This window comes from Monodelphis domestica, chromosome 4 (assembly GCF_027887165.1).
Source record: "Monodelphis domestica isolate mMonDom1 chromosome 4, mMonDom1.pri, whole genome shotgun sequence".
NCBI classification, from domain to species: Eukaryota; Metazoa; Chordata; class Mammalia; order Didelphimorphia; family Didelphidae; genus Monodelphis; species Monodelphis domestica.
The window spans coordinates 24,111,297-24,134,184 of record NC_077230.1 but is presented as its reverse complement, the minus strand read 5'-3'; the positions used below and the strand labels follow the sequence as shown (position 1 = coordinate 24,134,184).

The following is a 22,888-nucleotide window of genomic DNA, read 5'->3' as shown; positions in this document are numbered from 1 at the left end:
GCTTGGCCCACTGGACCAGGGGTCCGGTGCCACTAAGGGCAAGAGTCTCCTCTCCTCCAGACCTAGCAAGCAGTGTGGAAAGGTTTCAGTCCTCGGAGAGCTCGTAAAATCTCCACCTGGCTACCCTGGGAAAATCTACTTAGAGTTGAGGCAGGATTCTGGCAGAAGCGGGAGTGGAACGATATTCCCCTTGCTGTATGAGTCAAGTCATTGCCTAGGACTTTATGCTTAGGATTTACAGAATACAAGAAGCAGGGTGATGGAGAGTGATTCGAGCCCGTGGCAAGTTCTGGTAAATACTTAACTACTAGCTCTCCAGGAAAAAATAAAGTATGCTGACCCAATTTTAAGTTTAATCTGCATTATTGTTATCTTCTCTATTTCTTTCTTAGATCTAAGCAATCAATAAAACAATAAATTAAGTCTTGATTTATAGTTTTTGCTGATTTCTAAGGTTAAAAAACACACGCAAATTGGAGCCAATACACAGTATTGACTCCAAGACGGAAAGTAAGGGTTAAAAAAAAAAAACACACGCAAAAAATTAACAATAAACTCGTGGCAAAACTGATTCTAGTAGGGGGCAGCTGGGTAGCTCAGTGGATGGAGAGCCAGTCCTAGAGATGGGAGGTCCTGGGTTCAAACCTGGCCTCAGACACTTCCCAGCTGTGAGACCCTGGGCAAGTCACTTGACCCCCAGTGCCTAGCCCTTACCACTCTTCTGCCTTGGAACCAATACACAGTATTGACTCCAAGACAAAAGGTGAGGGTTTAAAAAAAAAAACTGGTTCTAGTAGACCCTTGTGAGATTATATTTAGTTATAAAATTCATGGGATTTTTAAAAACCCTTACCAAATTCTGTTTTAGGGTTGATAGAAAGTATTGGTTCTAAGGCAGTAGAACAGTAAAAGCTAGGTATTTAGGGTTAAGTGACTTGCCCAGAGTTATACAGCTAGGAAAAGTCTGAGGCCACATTTGAACCCAGGACCTTCTGTCTCCAGCCCTGGCTCTCTATCCATTGAACTGCCTAGCTGCTCTAGATCATAGCATTTAACAGTTGGAAGTCATCTTAAAGATTATTTAGTCCAGACCTTTCACTGTTACAAAAGAGGAAACCAGGACCCTCCTACCCCCATGCCCAGGGATCAACCCAAGTCTTCTGACTCCAAACCTAGCATTCTTTATCCATTTTTCATTCATTTATTTATTAATTTATTAACTAATTTGTTTATTTGTTTGTTTATCTATCCATCCATTTATTTATTTATACAAATGAAGAAACTGAAGCTCATCAAAGATCAATCTACTTGCCCAAATACATAATAAGGCTAATTAATGGAAGAAAACTCAAGTGTTCTGGTTCAGTCCCACATTCTCACAAGACTCACATTTCCACAGTATTTGGATTTATAAAAAGTATTCTTGATATCTATGAAATAAATGGTCTAAATACCATCATCCCCAATTTATAGATGAGGAAACTGAAAAAGAGAAATGAAATAAGCCACTTTTCTAGAGTCACACAACTAGTAGGGGTGAGTGGTAGTTAGAAAGGAACTAAATCTCCCTCATTCCAAGGCCAAGGTCTCTAAGACCCATTGTCTAAAGTTGTCCATTTTGCTGAGACAAAAACCATCAGACGTATTATTGGGTGGACATCCCATCTAATCAGCCTCTTCCCAGTGATCCAGCTCTGTTCAACAGCCCATTTGCAGCTGCTTTGGGGAAATAAATGATCCATCACATCTATATGGAAAGACAAAGATGATCTCTCAATGGAGCTACAAAGAAATTGTCTCTGTGGCCTTGGACAAATGACCTCCTATCCATCGGCTTCAGTTTCATCTATAAAATGAGAAAGTTGGACTAGATGATCTCTAGGATCACCGCTAGGTCTAACACTCAAGCCTAGCATTAAAAAGTTATATGATAGAGATACATACATGCATACATGCATATATATTTCTACTTAGAAGTGGACAAGTTGAAATTTAACATTAACGAGCTATTTTTGGTTCTCTGAAAAATGTGGGTCACTTCTCCACTTGCTCTGTCTCTGATCAGTAAAGGAGGGAGGAGATTTGGTGGCTTTGGAGTGTGTAATTACCATTAATGATGGAGGGAGAGATCAAGTCTAGTGTTAGGAAGAGAGCGACCTCTCAGTCCTCATCAAACTATGAGCACATCCCTTCCCACTCTGAGCGATGGGCATCCCTCATCACTGCACTCTGCTACCCACAGGGAGAGGGATGAGGGACTCCGACCTATCCAAAATATCAGTAGAGATGAGAGAACTTCACCTCCCAATGTCCTGTGTTCTGCCTGGGGTAGTGATGAGAAGGCCAGATCTGAGTTCAAATCTTGCCTCAGACACTTAATGGTTATGTGATCGAGGGCAAGTTGTTTAATTTCTCTTTGCCTCAGTTTCCTCAACAGTAAAATGGAGACGATGATAATAATAGAACTTACCTATCCAATTTGTGGTGAAGATCAAATGAGATGAGATTTGTAAAGCGCTTCACATGTTGCCTGATTTTATATATAAATAAATATATATATATATATATATATGGTTATATGCCTGGAATAAATGCTTGTTCTCTTCCCCAAGAGTAAATAGGCATATTCCATAACTCTCATTAGAGGGAAGGAGGATCATTCCAAGAATGAAATATTTTGTGCAAGCTCAAGGAGAATGATGCCAAGACTAAGATGACTTATTTCTGTCCCTGATTCTCCCATGCAACTATGGGAATCACACAGATATTATTTTAACAGTGATGACTCCGGCCCCCACTGCCAGAAGTCCAAGGGTCATGTTCATCCCTCCCTCAGGGCTCTCTGCTACCCTTACGTGAGCTTGTCTCTCTGCCACCGACTCCAGACCCAGCGGATTACATTCCCTCAATTTTAAGGGCTCTCCTGTATTCCAATCCCATTTAACCATAAGATTAGTTTTTTACAAACGGTATTTAATTCAAAGGTTTAGCAGGAACATGTATAAATAACACGTGCCCTCACCCCCAAGGGAAAAAAGTCCCCTTGTATGACTTCAATTTCGGTGTATATATTAACTCAATTCCAATATAGCCTGGCCCCAAGTGCCCCAGGTTCCAAATGCAAAGCCCTCCTTGGGCACCAGTCCCAGGAAAAAAAGCCCGAGTTCTTAGGACTTCCCTGATGGGTTGGCTGCAACATCTAGCCTGGAATCATGCCTCAAAGGACACCGTGGCTTGAGTCCACGTCCGGGGACTCCACTGCCAACACCTAGAGCTGAAAAGGACAAAGTGGAACAAAAAAGCTCAATGACCCATTTCTGAGGGTCGCAGGACCTAAAAGGGAGAGCCGAAGGCAGTCCTCTACATGGATGGGTTGATGGGGACCATGCTAGGGAAGAACAAGACCTTTACTGCCCTGGGATGCCGCTGGAACAAGTGAAACAAGACCGTCCCACTCTGGTAGTTATAAAGACACAACCTCTTCTAGCTGCAATGGAGAGAGGCTATTCCTATTGTCTTCTCCCCAAAGCAGGTCCCTCACACCTCCCAAGTGAGTGTCTCTATGTTTAGACAGTCTGAGCTTGTGCAAAGTCAAATCTCACTCCATTAGTAACAACTACCATTCATATAGTGCTTTAAAGTTTGCAGAGCACTTTACAGGTTATCTCATTTGGTCATCACAACAGCTCTATATTATTTCCATTTTGCAGATAAGGAAACTGAGGCATAGAGCGGAAATGACCTGTCCAGGGTTACATAGCTAGAAAGGGATTAGAACGAAGATCTTCTTGCCTACAAGTTCAGAGTTCTACCTATTAAGCTACCATGAGAGTGCATATGCCTGGAGGTAGCGGGAGGAGAAAGGGACAGTAGGATGATTCTCTTAGCCCTTTTTCAGATCAACCACGGGACATCCTGGGCAACCCACTGAGCTCCCATTTTGGAACAGGGAAAACACAAACATGTTTGTGCAAGTTGGAATTGTGAGAGCTGGAAGGTGAACATGAATCGGTAACAATCTGTGCAAGAGCGTCTGAGGGTCGTTGTTCGTCTGCCTTCGCGCATGGGTGATGACAAACGTGAGCCACGAGGGCTCTGTAACTAGGAGGGTGGAAAGGGGCTAGAGCAGAGTATTTGTGGTGAGGTTCATATTCTTCTTTCCCCCAAAACTCTTCCCTACATGTCGTCTCAGAATGAAAAATGTACGCCCCAATATATGGAATTCTTATCATTACTGGTGGTCCTGAGCACTCCTGGTGAGAGTCATGAAGAATGATGTAGCAAAGCACACATACACAAAATCTATCATCTATATCTATACATATCTATGTAAATATGCAATAGATTGGCTACTTGGTGAGGAATTCTTTGGCCACTGCAACCCACAAAGGAACAAAAACTACCAAATGATCCTCAGTTCTGTTTGCAGAATCACATGGTTTGGGGAACAATGATAAAATTTAACTTAACTTTTGGCCCTTTTGAACCCCTCTTTGCACACATGGGCCCCCCAGACCAGCTACTCTGGGTTGAAAGTGCTATGTGAAACCAGCTCTACTCAAAATCATGAGCCCTGACATTGGTGAACTTTTTCTCTAATCAGAAAAAAAAAAATAGTTCAAAGCAAAAGCAAATCTGGCATCATTTGCTCAGTGAAACCAGTCAGATTTTAATAGGTTTGCAGTTGGGTACAGTTCTTCATGACCCATGGTCCCCGGCACACTATTTCCCAAAGTCTATGGAAGCTCATATTTGTTGTCTCCATGACACTACCCATCTATCTCATCTGCCACCATCTCTTTCTTTTTTTTCCTGCAATCTTTCCCAATATCAGGGTCTTTTTCTTTTTTCTTTTTTTTTAAATCTTATTTAATTAGTTGATTTAGAATATTTTTCCATGGTTACAAGATTCATGTTCTTTCGCTCCCCTCCACTCTTCCATCTCCCTCCCGTAGCCAATGAGCAATTCCACTGGGTTTTACATGTGTCATTGATCAAGACCCATTTCCATATTATTGATATTGGCACTAGGGTGATCATTTAGAGTCTGCATCTCCAATCATATACCCCTCAACCCATGTGAGCAAGCAGTTGTTTCTCTTCTGTGTTTCTATTCAGCAGGGTCTTTTTAAATGAATCCTGTCTTCTCATTATGTGGTCAAAGTATTTAAGCTTCAGCTTTGGTATTTATCCTTCCGATGATTAGTTTGAATTATTTTTTTAAGTACTGACTGATTTAGTCTCCCTGATGTTCAAGGAACTCTCCTTAGTCTTTTCTAGCACCACAATCTGAAAACATCAATTCTGCAGTGCTCACTTTTTCTTATAGTCCAATTCTCATCATCACATATTCTCACTGGAAAAACCATAGTTTTGACTCTTTGACTATATGGACCTTTGTCAGAAAGTGATGTCTGATCAGAGACTGGGATGAAAATGCTCCTTTAGTGAAGGAGCACAAGAAGCAAAGTCCCAGTAGAACCCTCCCCCCATAATATAAGCCTATCACACACTATCCCTCAAACCCCTCATCTGTGAAGTGAGTAGTCACACAGAGGGATCATGAAGCAGGGGAGCACCTGTAAAGACCATGTGTTGTCAGAGCATTCTTCCAACACTCTAGGAGCAGCAATATCTTCTGGAGGCGCCGCCATCATTCTACTCTCCCTGGATCTGCTTCCCATTGGAAGGTACCACAACCTCCATTTGGTGTGTTGCTTCACTGTTCTACATTAGACTCACAGTGACTGCTGAGCATGCATTTTCAGCTTAGCCTTGCTCAACGAGAGAATATCTGTGAAATGCATAGTGCCTGAAACAAAATAGGTACTTAATCGGTGCTTAATTAAAAAGACTTATTCCCTTCCATTCCCTCATCATCCATGCTGGCTATGGTAGTCACTGCCAAGTGTTGCTTAGTGTTTAGTCTTTTCTAGGTACTGTTCCATGCTACCAGCTTCTGGCTCATTTTTAAAGCTGTCTGCCAGCCATCTCAGCTCCAATCTACAAGGGTATCGTGGCCAATGCCCCCAATAAAGGCAAATTGATGGATTTTTAGTCATACTCACCATGCCAACCAACCCCAGCTAGGCAGATTATTCCCAGACCATTGCTGAGACTTTTCCTTTTCATGTTTTGGATCAGCCCCTATGTCTTGGCAAAGAGAATGTTGTCATGCTAGAGATATCTAACTCTATCTCTCTGATAGATATTGTTAAAGGGAAATTAGCAGGAGCCAGAGCAATGCTACAAACCAGGAGCAAGAGATCCTGCAGGGCAGAAGAGCAAGATTCCAGAACTCTGGAGAAGTGGCAGGCAGTTTTCTTCTTCTGAGAGAGACAGTCTTCTGGGGTGGACCTAGAGAGCTAGATATTCTCTCTCCTGAGGCTCTCCTTGTGATTCAACACGTCCCTGTGAATCCTGTTGATGCTGACAGTGCTTTCCAACAGAGCTACTCAAGACTCCAGAGGACAACTGTCAGTGAGACTCTCCTTTGAACCCTGTACCTGGTACCTTCAATTCCTTCCCATTTTATAGATTAGCTAAGGGGGTTTAATTTAACTAGTTGTAGGAAGTCGATTTGTAGGTAGAAAAGTATTAGATAGGGGGGTTAAAAACTTGATTTGTTTTTACACAGATCATCCCAATTCCCTTCCCTTTCTTCCCTTATTTTAAAATAAACTATTAATTTAGTTATATTTATATATGTATATATATAATTTCAGGTTACTTATTTCAATATGCATGCACATACATATAAACATATACAAATGCCCTTGTGTATATATGTTTGTGTATGTATATGTACATATACACATGAGCCTAAACTACATCATCATATATGTATGTGTGTGCATGTATGTATATATGTGTGTTATAGATAATGATGTAACAGGGTTGGGTATTCCCAAGATTTGCTCTGGCTTCATAAGCAAATTAATTTGAACCACAACAAAAGATCAGAGAAGGGAAGCAGCTGGGTAGCTCAGTGGATTGAAAGCCAAGCCCAGAGACGAGAGGTCCTGGGTTCAAATCTGGCCTCAGATGCTTCCCAGCTGTGTGACCCTGGACGAGTCACTTAGCCCCCATTGCCTAGCCCTTACCACTCTCCTCCTTTGGAACCAAATCCCAGTATTGATTCCAAGATGGAAGGTAACGGTTTAAAAAAAAATCAGAGAAGGAGGTAAGGTAATTGTTTCACACCTTCTTAGTCTGGATTCCTGTCTTCATTATGAATACCTGTCAGTAGCAAATCCAAATGTTTGGTTATTTTGTTTTGTTCAGTGAAAAATCCCTCAATTTTCCTTTATTTGAACACAAAATTTTGATCCAATGGTCAACCAGTATACACATGACTGGAACAATTGAGTTGAACCAGTCTTGATATTCTCTCTCTCTCAAAAAAGAAGACATAAAAATAGTTAGTTCAAGGAAGGATGGCTTATTGATTCTCCATGGAGAGACAAATAAAGGAGCTGATTTTATTGTGCACCCTGAAGCAACCAGAAACATCATTTCATTGGGCATTCTGTCATCTTGTATTGTAGTACTCATGATAAGTATTTGCCAAGAAATAACCTGTCATGAAAATAATTGCAGCTTACGTACTTATATTTGTTGCAGGGGCCATCTTGAATAGGTACCATGAGTTGGACCCAGATTTGAATAGGATGAGGGGATGAAGGTGTGTTGTCTTCTGAAAATGACAAAGGGTCTTTGATGACACCAGAAATAAAGGTCATCTTTTTTTAATGCCAATATTCTACCAGACCTTTTGCAAATTATGCAATACTGGTCTTCAAAAAATTAAAAATAACTACTCTTCATAGGGCATCAGGGAACATATGGTAGATGTGAGCTGGCAGCAATGCACTAAAAAACTTAAGAACCAAAAAGAATAATTGGAGTAAAGAATGTTATCAAAGAACTGTGTTATTCTCTAGAACCAAGCATAAAATCCTTCACTTGGCTTTTAGAGCCTTCAGAACTGGGTCTTTTCCTTTCTACTTTTCTTTTTCACATCATACTTCCATCCACAAAATCCACAATCCAATAAATATTAGCCTCCTTGCTGTTCCTCAAATGAAACATTGAATCCCCCAACTGTATGCATTTTCACTAACTATCCCCTGTGCTTAGAATATTTTCCTTCCTCACTTCTCCCCCCTGACCTTTCTGGCTTACTTCAAGCCTCAAGAAGTCTCACCTTCCATAAAAACCTTTCTTGATCCTCCTTACTGATATTGCTGTTTTCCCTCTGAGAAATTTTCCCTCCAATTGAGCCTGCATATATCTTGTTTGTATATACTTATTTGCATTTTGTCTCTCCTCATTAGACTGGGAATTCCTTGAGCTCAAGATCTGGTTTTTTTTTTTCCTTTCCTCCTATCCTTGGCATTTATCACAGGACCTGGAACATTGAAAGCACTTAATAAATCTTTGTTGACTTGTTAAAAAATAAAAAAGAAAACTAGGTTGATTACGTGGTAAATGTGAAGGACAGCTAGTGAATAGCTTTTGTGTCCTATGTATGAGTGTCTGTGAAATGGAAGAAGAAAGCATGGAAGGTTCTCACTAGGTTGGTTGGGCTGTTGATTGGCGAATTTGTGCGAAGATATGGACAGGAAAGAAAGGAATGAATAGTTTTTGATTTGGATCATTGAGAGGAACACTGTTGAGAGATGAGATCACAATTGTATTCTAGAATATATGGGAGATGACATGGAATAAAGATGAGAAGACACTCTGTGTAATTATAATGGACCCAACTTGACCTCATCAGACATGCTAGTGATGGAAAAAAGGGGGGAAGTCAACAAAACAAACTGTTTCCATTATTTACAGAAGTTTAGTTGATGTAAAGCCATCAACACTCTGAGGAGTTCAAAGGAGTTCAGAAGCTACTTTAGCTTCTAGTCATTTAATATATTTGCCAGGCACACTGATCAAGTACCCAAAGACAATATTATTTTCTTTCTTTAAAGAAATCCCTTACTTTTTGTCTTTACTTAGTAAACAAACAAACAAAACCTCTAAGACAGAAAGGCAAGGGCTAGGCAAATGGGATTAAGTGACTCACACAATGTCTGAAGTCAGATTTGAACCTAGGATTTCCTGACTTCAAATTTGGCACTCTATCCACTGTACCACCTAGCTACTCTCAGCACCATTTTCAAATAGAAACAAGTTTACAACACTGCAGCGGAAGGTAGCAGAAAACTGTGAGCAGGATGACCTCAGAAATTAGAAAACAGTAATGACTGAATATGTACAAAACTTTGTGAATAAGCATCTATAGAAAAACTGGAAGGATGATAGGGGCGCGCGCACACACACACACACACACACACATAGATGGAACAGATCTGTCATAATTTCTATAATAAACTGTTTTTCACTATCTGTGACTTTAGAACATTTGGACTCAACCATTCAGTATGTCATATATGGGAGCACAACTGACATGATGAAAGGAACAAAGGAAAGAGGAGTTGAAAAAAAAGTCAGACCAGATACACAGAACACATTTGTGTTGAAAGTGACACAAATGTGAAAACATTGATTTATCAAATTTCAAGATATTTGAAAGAAAGGAAAATACTCAACTAGAGGAAATTAAAGGTAATTCTTATTAGCTAAAAAGACGATCAAATAAATACTGATCAAATGAGATCAAATTGACTGTCTCTGTGCATCAACTTTTCCACTTAAATCTTCATGCACAGGTGTCTTTGTGCACAAAAACGCACAAAGACAATCGTCATCCTCGGTTCGAGAGACAACCAACAACATTGCTGTTGTTCAGTCATTTCAGTCATGTCCAACTCTTTGTGACCCCATTGGGGATTTTCTTGGAAAAGATACTGCAGTGGTATCCAACTTATTTTTACAGATGAGGAAACTGAGGCATATAGGGTTAAGTGATTTGCCCAGAGTCACATAGCTGGTAAGTATCTGAAGTAGAATTTGAACTCAGGTCTTCTTGACTCCAGGTCTGATGCTCTATACACTGAGCCACCTAATGTTAAATCTATGGTTGGATCTTTTTCCTCTTGTGTTATTTTCCCTAAATTTTATGTCTACCAATCACAGCTGATTCTCCACTCCAGGACTGTCCACTCTTTCACATGTGGGTCACAGACCTCCCATTCAGTGTATGAAATGGGTGTTCACACCTTTTTGTGGTTAAAATCCCAAATGGGTAGATCTCTATACTCAATTTTAAGTACTGTGTTTACACTTTGGGGATTAAAATCTAAAAATAGACAGGGGATTAGAATTAAATTTTCACAATCAAGGAAGAGCTACATATCTTTATTTTTACAATCCTGGGAGAGCAAAATCCAATCTTCACAATCCCCCCATGATCATTGGGAGATTAGTCTCCCCATTGATCATTTAACATAATTATCTTGTACCCCTAAAAACTTCTAACTACAGATGTATACAATATTTCACTTTGTAAGTGGAAATTACAATACTTAGAGATAAGAGGGAAATAGAAAAGAAAGAAAGCAAAACCGATGTTTTGCTAGGCACATTGACAAAAAGCCAAATTAGGGGGCAGTCTCCTTTGGCATAAAAGTGTACATTTACAATAAATTTTTAATCCCCTTCTGTACAATCAATTGCACCCAAAAGTTCATTCTGGATCTTCTTGATGCAGTGTAGGTTTCTTCAAGCATCTTTCTTCAAAGAGTTCATTCTATAAATTCAAGGAGTTGGCAAACTTCTTTTCCTTAAATTCTTCTTAAACAAAATTTTAAATCTTGGATTTTTTTTTAATAAAAATACAACCCCCCCTGAAGAGGGTGTTCACCAACACCCAGATCAACTCAAAGTGGTTGATTTATGGGTGTATGAGTCAATTATCAAAAGAAAAAAAACAAAAATATAAAAGAAAAAAAGAAGAAAAAAATAAGCTTTTGAGAGAAATAAAAAAGTCAAAATCAGAATAAAAATATAAAAAACTATGCATATAAAATTTCTGAATTAAAAAAGAATAAATTCATAACAGGCTCTTGTTAATAGGATCCAATTAAAGTAAATTTCTTTCCTACAAATCTGTAGGGGAAAAAATGCAGTAATATTTTATTTACCCATAATAAGCTAGGGCTACAGGAAGTTGCCGTACTATAAGATGTAAAAGGGAAGTGTCATTTCCTGGTCTGATATTTCATCATTTCTCAGGGATAGGGGAGCCAGACTAGCAAGTTGTTAGGTACTTTCATAGAAAGTATTTTACAAGGAGTGTGGTTCAAGGAGTCCTGTATCCTAACATATGTCAAGTGCTGCAACCTTGAGTCTCACACTAGGTTCAAGTCCTTTCATATTGGCGTAGAAGTTCATCAATCCCACATGGATTGGTTTCTTTTTGACCTGTGTGCTGTTTTGGCACTTTTCAGGTTAAATCTGTGCTTCTATGGCACAATGTAGATAAAGTCTGTGCTCCTTTTTTTTTAATGTCATTTCCTAGAATTAGATACAAGCATAAATCACAGACCCATAATATTTATCAATAAATGGCAGGTTTCCATAGTCTAAAGCTTTTGAGGTATGCATTTTTATGCTAAGCAAATGGATATCTTAGCTTATTGCAAAAATCAAAGATAGTTGAAAGAAAATCTTTTCAATACAATTACATGTCCTTCAAATGCAAAAAAAAATGAGAAAACGAAAAAGAGGAAAAAAGATAAAAAACAAAATAAAATGCTGTATGGCATAAATAAAGTGCAATAAAATAGTACAGATCCTTCAATAGGGAAGTCTTATCATAATCAATAGTTAAATACAATCAATGTAGTCAATTATTCATTATCAACAGAAGGTTGTCACAGAGATACTGTATTTAAAAAAAATCCATTTCTTCTTCTTTGCTACTATTTGGAGGGGAGACAAAACTGAAAAGGGTTAATATTGACAAAAACAATAGAGTCTAAGGGGCATCACCTTCTGCCCTATGTGGAGGGGCAGTAGCACCCTTTGTATTTTTTGGATGAGCTCCACTTAAGTTATACTGTTATGGAGTTAGTTGGTTTGAGTTATCATTTTCCCAATTTCTATTTCTATAATTTTGATTTCTAAAATTTTGATTCCTATAGTCATTATTGTTATTTCTATCAGTTCTAAAGTTGTGATTTCTATAATCATTATTATAGTCATTTCTATATTTATTACTTCTAAAGTTGTTATTATTTCTTTTTCTCCATAGCCAGTTCTTACAGATCATCATTACATGGCCTCTTTTTCCACAGTAAAGGCATGTTATTGATTTATCTGTGGATTCCTGAAAAGGGTCTATGGTCTCTCCCTGATTTTTTAGTTTTCTTTTTAATATTTCAATTTTTCCTGTATATCTTCCACTGGTTTACTGTTTTCCTTATGTCTTTTTGTATGGCCCTTTTAAACATAGATTGCTACTCTCCTCAGTTCCTCAAGGTCCATAGAGTCCCAGTTCGGGCAGCTAGTTTTAAAGCATTCTTTTACCACTGAACAACAGTTCTTAACAAATTGTCCACATATTTGTCTAATGTCTCTTTCTCTGGATAGATCAAAGTCCATATATATATTCCCCACATCAAAAAGTCTGTCCATAAACTGGGAGGGAGTCTCATTTATTTCTTGTTTGGTGCTTTTGAATTTAGACCATGAATCTGGTCTATCAGAGCACGCTCGCATGGCTGTCAATAATACTTCTCTGGCCTGGTTTAGTTTTGTATAATATGGTTCAACATTGGGGTTCCATTGTAGATTTTTCAGTTGACCAATAATTTTCTCCCTTACCTTGCTTCTGATTAGCCAAAGAGATATTTTATTTCTCTCTCTCTCTCTCTCTTTGTCAGAAATTTTTCTAATAAATTTTCGACATCTATCCAAGTAGGGTCAAAAGTTTTGAATATGTTCTCCAATCTTTTTATAATTAATATAGGCTCTTCCTTGAATGAGAGAAGATATTCCTTAAATGTATTTAAATCCTCAGGACTGAAAGGTGTATGTTGTCTTATAGATACCAAGTTCCCATTTTTATTGAAAGTTGGAATTTTCCTTAAAGGGAATAAACTTCTATCTGAATTTTCTCATTTTTCTGTCTCTGGGCTTCTTGCTCTGTTTTCAATGGGATTGGTAAGAGAAGGGGAAGGGGTGGTAGAGCTGAGGGGGAGAGGTTGTGGGCCCATGATGCCAAAAAGATGAGAGGTAGGAGCAGTATGGGAAAATGAATTGGGCAGGGTGGGAAGGAAGGGAAAAGGGGTGTAGGGGAGGATGCAAGGGGGTGGGGCAGGAGGAATGGGCAGGGTGGGGGATTAGGGTGGAGGGGTGGGGCAGTCAGTATGGGTGAGGGGCAAGTGGATTGGGTAGTAGGGGAAAGAGTAAGTTGGGAATGGGAGGGGATAGTTTGTGAACTAGGAGCCATATTGTGTAGATCAGGGTGGGACGGAGATTCTGATAATGAGGAAGTATGGAGAGATAAGTCACTCCTACTCTGGGGTGGTTTTAAATTCATTTCATTGTTTTTTATAAAAGCCATGATCTCCCCCAATCTCTCCTCCACAATTTCCAGTCAACTTGAGTTATACTTAAGCTGAGCTTTTAGTTCCACATTTTGTTGAGTAATAGAAGGAACATTGGTTTGACCCATAAATGAATTTTTCAAGGGGAGACTGACATAAGTCTCCTATCTGATTCTCTAGCTTATGTGTGGTATTTTTCAGGTTCCTCTTAGCGAAAAATAGATATAACATTCTAGCTCCAACAATTAAAATCACAACCAGGAGCAATGCAGAGTATAGCAATTGCCATACATTCTCTGGGATTATGAAATAGACAAAGAACAATGTTTGTCCAATTTTGGTTATTTTACTGAAAATCCAATTGTTAATTAAGTTGTGTACTGGCTCTAACCACATTTTTTTAGGTGTTTGGGTGTGGTCCTTTTAAAAGTTTTAATCCAATTAACTCTTCTGGGTGAAAGGGCAGAGCTAGACAAGGCTAAAACTTTAATACAATCACTCTCTCTAGCAGGACTCCTTTCTCCAGGTTTTCCTCACTGCTAGTTAAGAGCAATCCATCTAGCTAGTATTGCCAGTGAGGGTCACCTAATTAGGTTGATTGTTCCCTAGGGCAAGGGAGAATTGGAAACAGCAAACTGACCTCTTCACCTGATTTGTATAGATTCAAAATAAGCTATTAAAAGCTGACTTAGGGATAGTCACAGTAAAGGAAAAGTTTGGGAAAGTTAAGAAGATTGAGGGTATTTTGTCACAACCGATGTCAGCCAGATTGTTAAATTTATGGTTGGACTGAACAGATTTAATTGGTCACCAGAGATTTAATTTCTAAATCCCAAAAATGAATTTACTAAAGTCAAATGGAATTTATGGTAGTTTATTTTACAATAGAGGGATGATATTAGGGAAGAGAGAAAAGGCAAGAGAGAGAAAGGGGGTGGGGGGAGAGAGAGCATTCTGGCTTCCTCTGAGCTATAGTAGAAATTCTACTATTCTTTTATCAGCCTCAATTCCATCAGACTTCACTCCAAGTGACTCCCTTCAAGTCTCTCTTCAGTCCAAGTGTCTGTTCTCTGTGTGTCTCTGTTTCCACCTTTAAAGACCTTTTTCTCTTATGTCACTGCCCCTAAATTTTATGTCTACCAATCACAGCTGACACTCCACTCCAGGACTGCCCACCCTTTCACATGTGGGTCACAGACCTTCCAGTCAATGTATGAAATGGGTGTTCACACCTTTTTGTGGTTAAAATCCAAAATGGGTAGATCTTCATACTCAATGTTAAGTACTGTGTTTACACTGTGGGGATTAAAATCTAAAAATAGACAGGGGATTACAATTAAATCTTCACAATCAAGGAAGAGCTAAGTACCTTCATTGTTACAATCAGGGGAAAGCGAAATCCAGTCTTCACACTAGTCACCTATATATTCTAGAATATAGGTAAAATGCTTCATAAACTTCTAAGCTCTACATAAATGTCAGATTTAGTTATTACTATTATTATTTTTACTGATCCAGATGCTTACTTTTTACCTTCATAAAATCTTTAAAAGAATGAACTAAATACATATCTAGGGCATTCCTAACAAAGGCAGGAGAGAGGAATAGACAGCTTTCTATACAATTTTATTTAGGTGACCATCTATTTATAGTCATTCAATTCACCAAAAAGTATTGAGAATATAATAGTATAAGAAAATATAATATCTATTACTCATTGTTAATTTTTTTAAAAGGAGAACTTGACTTGGTAGAATGTAATATAACTTTAGAAGCTTTCCTCCAACAAAGTATTTCCCATGTATATGTTAAAAGCATACGAGAGTCTTTGATAGGCATAACTCCAGAGATTACTTTATTCACTGATTCTGATACCGGATAGTAAATGAGGTACAAAAAAGGGAAATATATGATCCCCAAAGATGTTCATCACTGTCAGGGAGGATATCCTTTGCAGAGTCTAAATAGAAGAGAGATTTCCTATAGATGATAAGATCTTCCAATATTCTTATCTGACATAGACATTGATTGTGCTGCATTAAGCTCTAGAATATTAAAGGTTAGGGATCCTTATTGAGATCTGTAACCTTTCAAAAAAAAAAAAAGGATATTCCTAACCATCCACACAGGAAAAAACAAATGGATGAAGTATTTCTACAGTCCAGACTGAAACATGCAGTTGGATGGGTAGCCTACTGAGTTAACCTATAAACATAAACTGTATGTCTTGGAAAGGTACTCCAAATGGACCTAATTAGATCTAGATTTAGTTGCTTGGTTGGTTGTTGTCTTTTGTATTAGAAGAAGACCAAAAAGACATTACTATGTCAGGGTCAACATACAGTGTATCCAGCTATGGCTAAGCAGACCAAAATGAGTTCAGAAGACTCTACCACAAATTAGGCAGGAATAGTTCTCATGAATATTTAGGATGGCGATATATCTAAATTTGTGTATCTCACATTTCTTTTGAGCTAATGCAATTCTACTTTGCTCATAGAATACAGAACCTTCTTTGATCCAGGCGCACTGTGATGGATGGTCCTATGCCTATATCTCCCATGCCTCACAAATGATACTAAAGTTCTTCAGAGAGATCTTGAGAGTGTCTTTGTGTCTCTTCTTCTGACCTCCATGTGAACACTTACTTTGTGGGAGTTCTATATAAAATAGACAATCTTCTTATAGGCTACTTATATTTGGGAAAGTTCATATGCCATTCAACAATCTCAAGTTGTTCCCTACCAGAAAACACCTATGTCTCTAACATGAAGATTCTTCTGGTAAAGTGAAATGGCTATAGAATAGCTACAAATATATCATAAGCAATCAGTAACTTATTAACCAATATTTACAAAAAACCAAGCCATTCCTCAATTGACAAATGGTCAAGGGACATGAATAGGTAGTTTGCACATGATGAAGTCAAAACTATCAATAAGCACATGAAAAAGTGGTCTAGATCCCTCCTAATTAGAGAAATGTAAATTAAAACAACTCTGAGGTACCACCTTATACCTAGTGACACTAAAGGAAAGTGATAAATTTTGGAGGGGATGTGACAAAATTGGGACACTGATACACTGCTGATAGAATTGGTCCAATTATTCTGGAGGGCAATTTGGAACTATGTGCAAAGGGCAACAAAAGAATGCATACCCTTTGACCAAGCCATACCACTATTGGGCTTCTACCCCAAAGAGATAATAAGGAGAAAGACTTGTACAACAATATCTATAGCTGTGCTCTTTGTGGTGGCAAAAAAAGTGAAAAATGAGGGACTGCCCTTCGGTTGGGGAATGGCTGAACAAATTGTGGTGTATGTTGGTGATGGAATACTATTGTGTTAAAAAAGGAATAATAAAGTGGAGGGATTCCATGTGAACTGGAACGACCTCCAGGAAGTGATGCAGAGTGAGAGGAGCAGAACCAGGAGAACATTGTACACAGAGACTGATACACTGTGGTACAATCAAATGTAATGAACTTTTCTACTAGCAGCAATGCAATGACCCAGGATGATTCTGAGGGACTTATGAGAAAGAATACTATCCACATTCAAAGAATTGTGGAAACAGAAATGCAGAAAAAAAACCATATGATTAATCATATAGTTCAAAAAACCATATGATTAATCATATAGTTCAGTAGGGATATGATTAGGGTTTTGATGTTAAAAGATCACTCTACTGCAAATATGAATAACATGAAACTAGATTTTGAGCAATGATGCATGTATAACCCAGTGGAAGTGCTTGTTAGCATCGAGAGTGAGGAGGAAATAGTGGGTGGGTGGGAGGATCATGAATCATGTAACCATGGAAAATAAAATATCTACAAATTTTTTTTAAAAAATATATTAACTACCTACTATGTGCCAGGCCCTATTCTGGATCTTTAGGATACAAAGAAAAAATAAAATGATCCTTGCTCTTGAAGACCTTACATTCTATCAGAGGGATATGTACATATGTAAGAAAATACAGAACAAATATAAGTAGAATGAATACATAAAAGTATATAAGGTAGTTAGTGAAGAAGGAAACCAGCAGTAAGGAGCATTAGGAAAGTTATCTTATAATTATCTCCAAACAATCTAAATTGTAAGACCTTTCTACAAATAGTATAAAAGATTCCATCCAAGAAGTACTTCACTGATAAGGGAGGTAAGTTTTGCAGTGAGGGATAACAGACAGCCCATATAATGACACAGAAAGGAAAGCAAACATGTACCTCTATTTTCAGTGATGATATCTATTGTCCTGATTGTTATACTCTTAGGGAGAATCCAATTGCTCTTTGGATTTGTTTGCTCAGAGGGGAAGTTAGAGATCAATGACTTGAAAGTTAGAAATGAAAGTTAGTGTTTCAACATTTTTTTGCTAAATGATGAATTCTCATCCCTAAATCTTAGATCTTTACTTTTGTCAAAATATAAGGTTACTATAATCTTTTGTTATTGTTTGTTGTATGTTTGTTGTGTTCTACTGATCTACTTTTTGATTTCCTAGTCAGTACCAGATAATTTTAATAATTGCTGCTTTATAATACAGTTTAAAATCTTCCTTACTTTTTTCATAAATTCCTTTAATTCTTGATTTCTTTTGTTCTTCCAAAGGAATTATGTTATTATTTTTTCTAGTACAATAAAATAACTTTCTGATCATTTAATTGGGATGGCATTGAATAAGTATATTAGTTTGGATAGGATTATCATTTTAATTATATTGAATCTGCCCAACCATGCACAACTAAAATGTCTACAATTATTTAAATCTGACTTTGTTTATATAAAAATATTTTATAATTATGTTCACATTTTTCTTGGCTTTGTTTTGGCAGATATTTTATTCTGTTCATGGTTATTTTAAATAACATATTTTATTATCTCCTAGGAGTTTGTTAGTGATGCATAAAAATGCTGATGAATTATGTGCGTTTATGTTATATCCTACTACTTTACTAAATTTATTGATAGTTGCAACTAACTTTTTAGTTGAATTTCTAAGATTTTCCATTTATACATTCATATCATCTGCTAAAAGTGACAATTCATTACTCTTTACCAGTTCTAATTCCTTCAATTTCCTTTTCTTCTCTTATTACTATTGATAACATTTCTAATACAGTGTTCAATAATATTGGTGATAATGGGCTTCCTTGTTTTACTCCTGATCCTATAAGTAAGGCTCTTAACTTGTCTGCATCACAGAAAATGTTTGCTAATGGTTTTAGGTATATTCTTTTTATTACTCTGAGGGAAAATCCATCTATACCTATGTCAAAAGCCTTTTCTGTATCTATTGATATAATAATATGATTTTTGTTGCTTTTTGTTGATATAAGCACTTATATTAATAATTTCCCTTATATTACATCTGGTACAAATCTTATTTGGTCATAATTATTTTGGAGTTATATTATTATAGTCTTCTAGCTAATATTATATTTAGGAATTTTTCATCTGTATTTATTAATGAAATTGGTCCATAATTTTCTTTCTTTGCTTTTGTTCTTCCTGGTTTAAGAAATTGGCACCATATTTGTTTCATAAAATGAGTTTAGCGGGACTCCATTACCAATTTCTATATAATTTACTGAATACTGGAATTAGATGATTTTTAAATGTTAGATAGATTTTACTTGTAAACTCATTTCATGCTTTTTTTCTTATGAAATTCATTTATGACCTGTTCGATTTCATTTTCAAAAATGGGCTTATTGAGATATTCCATTTTGCTATTTAGAAAAAGTTATTGGAAAAACTAGGAAACAGTCTTACAGAAAGTAGGTCTAGACCAATATCTTATACCATTTACCAATAGATACATGGCCTAGACATAAAGGGAGTTATAAGCAAATTAAAAGAACAAGGAACATATTATCTATCAGATTTATGGGTAGAAGAAGAATTTATGAATAAACAAGATAAAGAAAAGAAAAACATATGGGGATATAAAATGGATAATTTTGATCAGATTAAATTTTGTACAAATAAAGCTAATGTAGCCAAGATTAGAAGGAAAACAAAAAAATGGGAAAAATTTATAGACAGTTTCTTAGGGGTCTCATAACCAAAATATATAGAGAACTTGGTCCAATATATAAGAATCTGAGCCATTCTCCAAATGATAAAAAATGAGTAGATTCTTTAGATGAAGAAATCAAAGATACATATAATCACATTTTAAAGAACATAATCATTATTGGTTAGAGAAATGCAACAAGATTTTGAGGTATCATGTCACACCTATCAGATGGTCTAACACAGCGGTTCTCAACCTGTGGGTCGCAACCCCCGGAGGGGGTTGAACGACCAAAACACAGGGGTCGCCTAAAGCCATTGGAAAATACATATTTCCAATGGCTTTAGCTGCTAAGAAATCACGCTACTTTACAGCAAGATCTCGGAAAGAACGGGGACCCTGCTGCCTGGACATTGTACAAATATTAGTTACTTATCAGCATCCCTCCCCCTATGAGGTGCGATGGATTTACCCTGTTGCCTGGAGACCACACTCAGAGACCCAGAGAGAGTACCCGGGCACTGGCTCTGGAGGGGTTAAGAATGAGTCCTGAAGTGGATAACTCCTGGAGCGGATAACAGAGCTGAGTAACCCCAGCAAAGTGAAGCCTCAGCTCGAGCTGGAGGGAGACGACAGGAAGAAGAAGGCAGTGTCTGTGGACCCCCTCCCCAGGCAGGACTTACCTCCCACCCCAGCTCAGGCTGCCTCCTGCTGGATTAGTATTTCTGAACATATAATTAAAATATTTTTTTTTGTGATTAATCACTATGTTTAAATTATGTTTGATTTGTAGCAATGAGAATACATAATGCATATTAGGGATTTACATTGCGAATAATAACTGTAGCAAAATTACAGTTTTGAAGTAGCCACCAAAATAATTTTTTGGTTTGGGGTCACTGCAACATGAGGAACTGTATTGCAGGGTCACGGCATTAGAAAGGTTGAGAACCACTGGTCTGATAAAAAGGCAAAATGACAAACTTTGGAAGGAATGTAAAAAATTGAGGGCATTAATATACTGTTGGTGGAATTGGGAACTTTTTGGAGAGTAATCTAGAAACAAAGGGTTATACAACTGTACATACATACCTTTTATTTTTATTTGTTTATTTATTTATTCATTATTTTTATACCACAGTTAGGTTAATTTCTTAAGGCAATTTAGAGAAAAGGAAAAGAACTTCTGTGTCCTAAAATACTTGTAGCAGCTCTCTTTGTGGAAATGGAGGGGGATGCCCATCAACTGATTGTGATAAAATGCTACTGTGCTGTAAGAAATGACCAGCAGGTGAATTATTTTTAAAAACATGGAAAGGGCTACATGAAATTATGAAGAGAAGAAACAAACAGAACCAAGAGAACATTGAATACAATAGAAATGTTCTTTGAAGAATGACTTGTGAACTAAACTGATATAAACAAGTAAGACAAGCTGATATAAAACAAGCAAATTATAAAGCTATAACCCTTCTTTTCCATCTTGTCTGAGAGAAATTGTATGAGGGTTCAGCAGGAGAGAGAAAGAACTCCCTGACTCTTCAGTACCAACAGCTGGAAGTTCCTTTTGCTCGGTACATGCTAGAGCCAGCTCAAACATTCTCTGATTGTTAAATTTTCAGTGGGAGCATTTATACTGCAGAAACTGGCAAAATGGGGGTTGATTTCTTATTTGCTGATTGTCAGTGCTTAGGAAAGTGCTGGAGAAAAGGTTAATCCTGCAGATTAAATGTAAAGGTGTGTTGTGAATACCCTTTGGTGGGGGGGTCATTCTTGAACATTTACTAGCACACTCTTGTTTTTTCTCCTCTTAAACTGAAGAGGGTGGCTTCAGAGTTTGGGGAAGAGACCTTTAAATGGTAGAAAAAGGGATTTCTCTCCTCTTGCCTCCCTCTCCCTGTGCCTTCTCAAACTGTACGCCCTTTCCCCAGTGCCATTATTCATCAAGTCTGAGCACATTCTTACCAGGAGGTCACCCAAGACTTATGGGAGGCGTGCTTTACAATGATAATCATCACAACTAGCATTTATATAGCTCTGATGTGCTAAATGCTTTGCAGAGATCTCATTTTATCCTCACAACAACTGCATGAGATAAGAGCTATTATTACCTCCATTTTATAGAAGTGAAAACTGAGGGGGAAAAGTGAAAGAACTTGCTCAGAGTCACATAGCGAATTATTATCCGAGGCCAAATTTGAACCCAAGTTCTCCTGACTCTAGTCCTAGTGCTGTACCCACTTTCCCACCCTATTACTTATCGACTAATAATGTTCTTATTGCGCCATCTTAGCAAATCCCTTTGCAAAGAGTGAATTCTGTGGAAAGCCTGCTAATACAGATGGCACCTGGGTGGAGAGCTGTGAACGAGAGTGAGCTCCAGTGTCAGAAGGGAAGACCCTGGAGCTGACTCCTAGAACCCAAGAACCAACCACCCTCCAGGGAGCCAACTGGTGAGTGTGAAAGCAAGAGGAAGAAGGGCATCCAGAAAAAGCATTCTCCTCCAAATACCCACCTTTTTAAAAAAAGTGCTTTAAAGGAATCTTAACTCATGCAAGTCACAGGGGAAAAAGTAAAAGTAAATGTCTGAGGGAAAGAAAAATATTTTTCTTCTTTATGTTTTTCTTTCTGATGAGCCAAGGCTCTCCAGAATGTATTGGAAAGGGCAGGACCTCTGGGTACCTGGAGAGAGCTTTGCTAAGTGTTAGCACTCATCCTCCTCCTTTGAAGCTGTAACTCGAGACTCTTTGTAAACAGAAGTGGCTTTCTGACTTCTTGTGGCTATAATAATAATCAGATTGTGTGGGCTCCAAACTGGAGTAAAAAGAAAAGAAAAGAAAAGAAACAAAGGGTTAATGAGAGGACAAAAGTTTAATCTATTTTTAAAAAAATAAACATCTTCTAGCAAATTTGCCTGGTCATGTCTTTTGTGCTACATGAGAACCGTGATCAGATTTTTGGAACCTGAAATCAGAACTGACAAAGGATTGTATTTTTGTTAAAGCCCGTTATCTTTCCTTGAAATCGCCCCCAAAGTCTGGGGCCTTGTTCTAACATTAAGAATATCCTAAATTTATGGTGCATGCTCCTTCTCCAGCCCCCACTCTCACTCTAGAAGTTCAACTGTTTTCACAAAAGCAATTCTCAGGATCAGCTTCTTTTTTCAAAGCTGAAACGTAGGTTACAGGTTCACAGATTTAGGGCTGCCCCCATCGTCCCCACTCTACCCATAACTTCCAGCCTACACCAAGCTGCCTCTCAGCCTCATTGGTCCTCATTGGTGGAGGAAGTTCTTTCATTTCTGAACCCGCCTTCTTCTTCCTTTGTGCTCAAACTGAAAATATTCTTCTTGTA

General features: G+C 37.7%; 1 long non-coding RNA gene across 2 annotated transcripts in view; it reads right to left on the bottom strand.

Annotated features, from left to right (window-relative positions):
• Positions 1 to 1,065: 1,065 nt before the first annotated feature.
• LOC130459010 (uncharacterized) overlaps positions 1,066 to 22,888 on the bottom strand; it is a 60,638-nt gene continuing 38,815 nt past the window's right edge. The window contains exon 6 of one of the 2 annotated variants that reach the window (XR_008918316.1): positions 1,066 to 22,348. This is a non-coding gene — a long non-coding RNA (uncharacterized LOC130459010). The remainder of the gene's footprint in view (positions 22,349 to 22,888) is intronic. The other variant, XR_008918315.1, reaches the window with a different exon arrangement.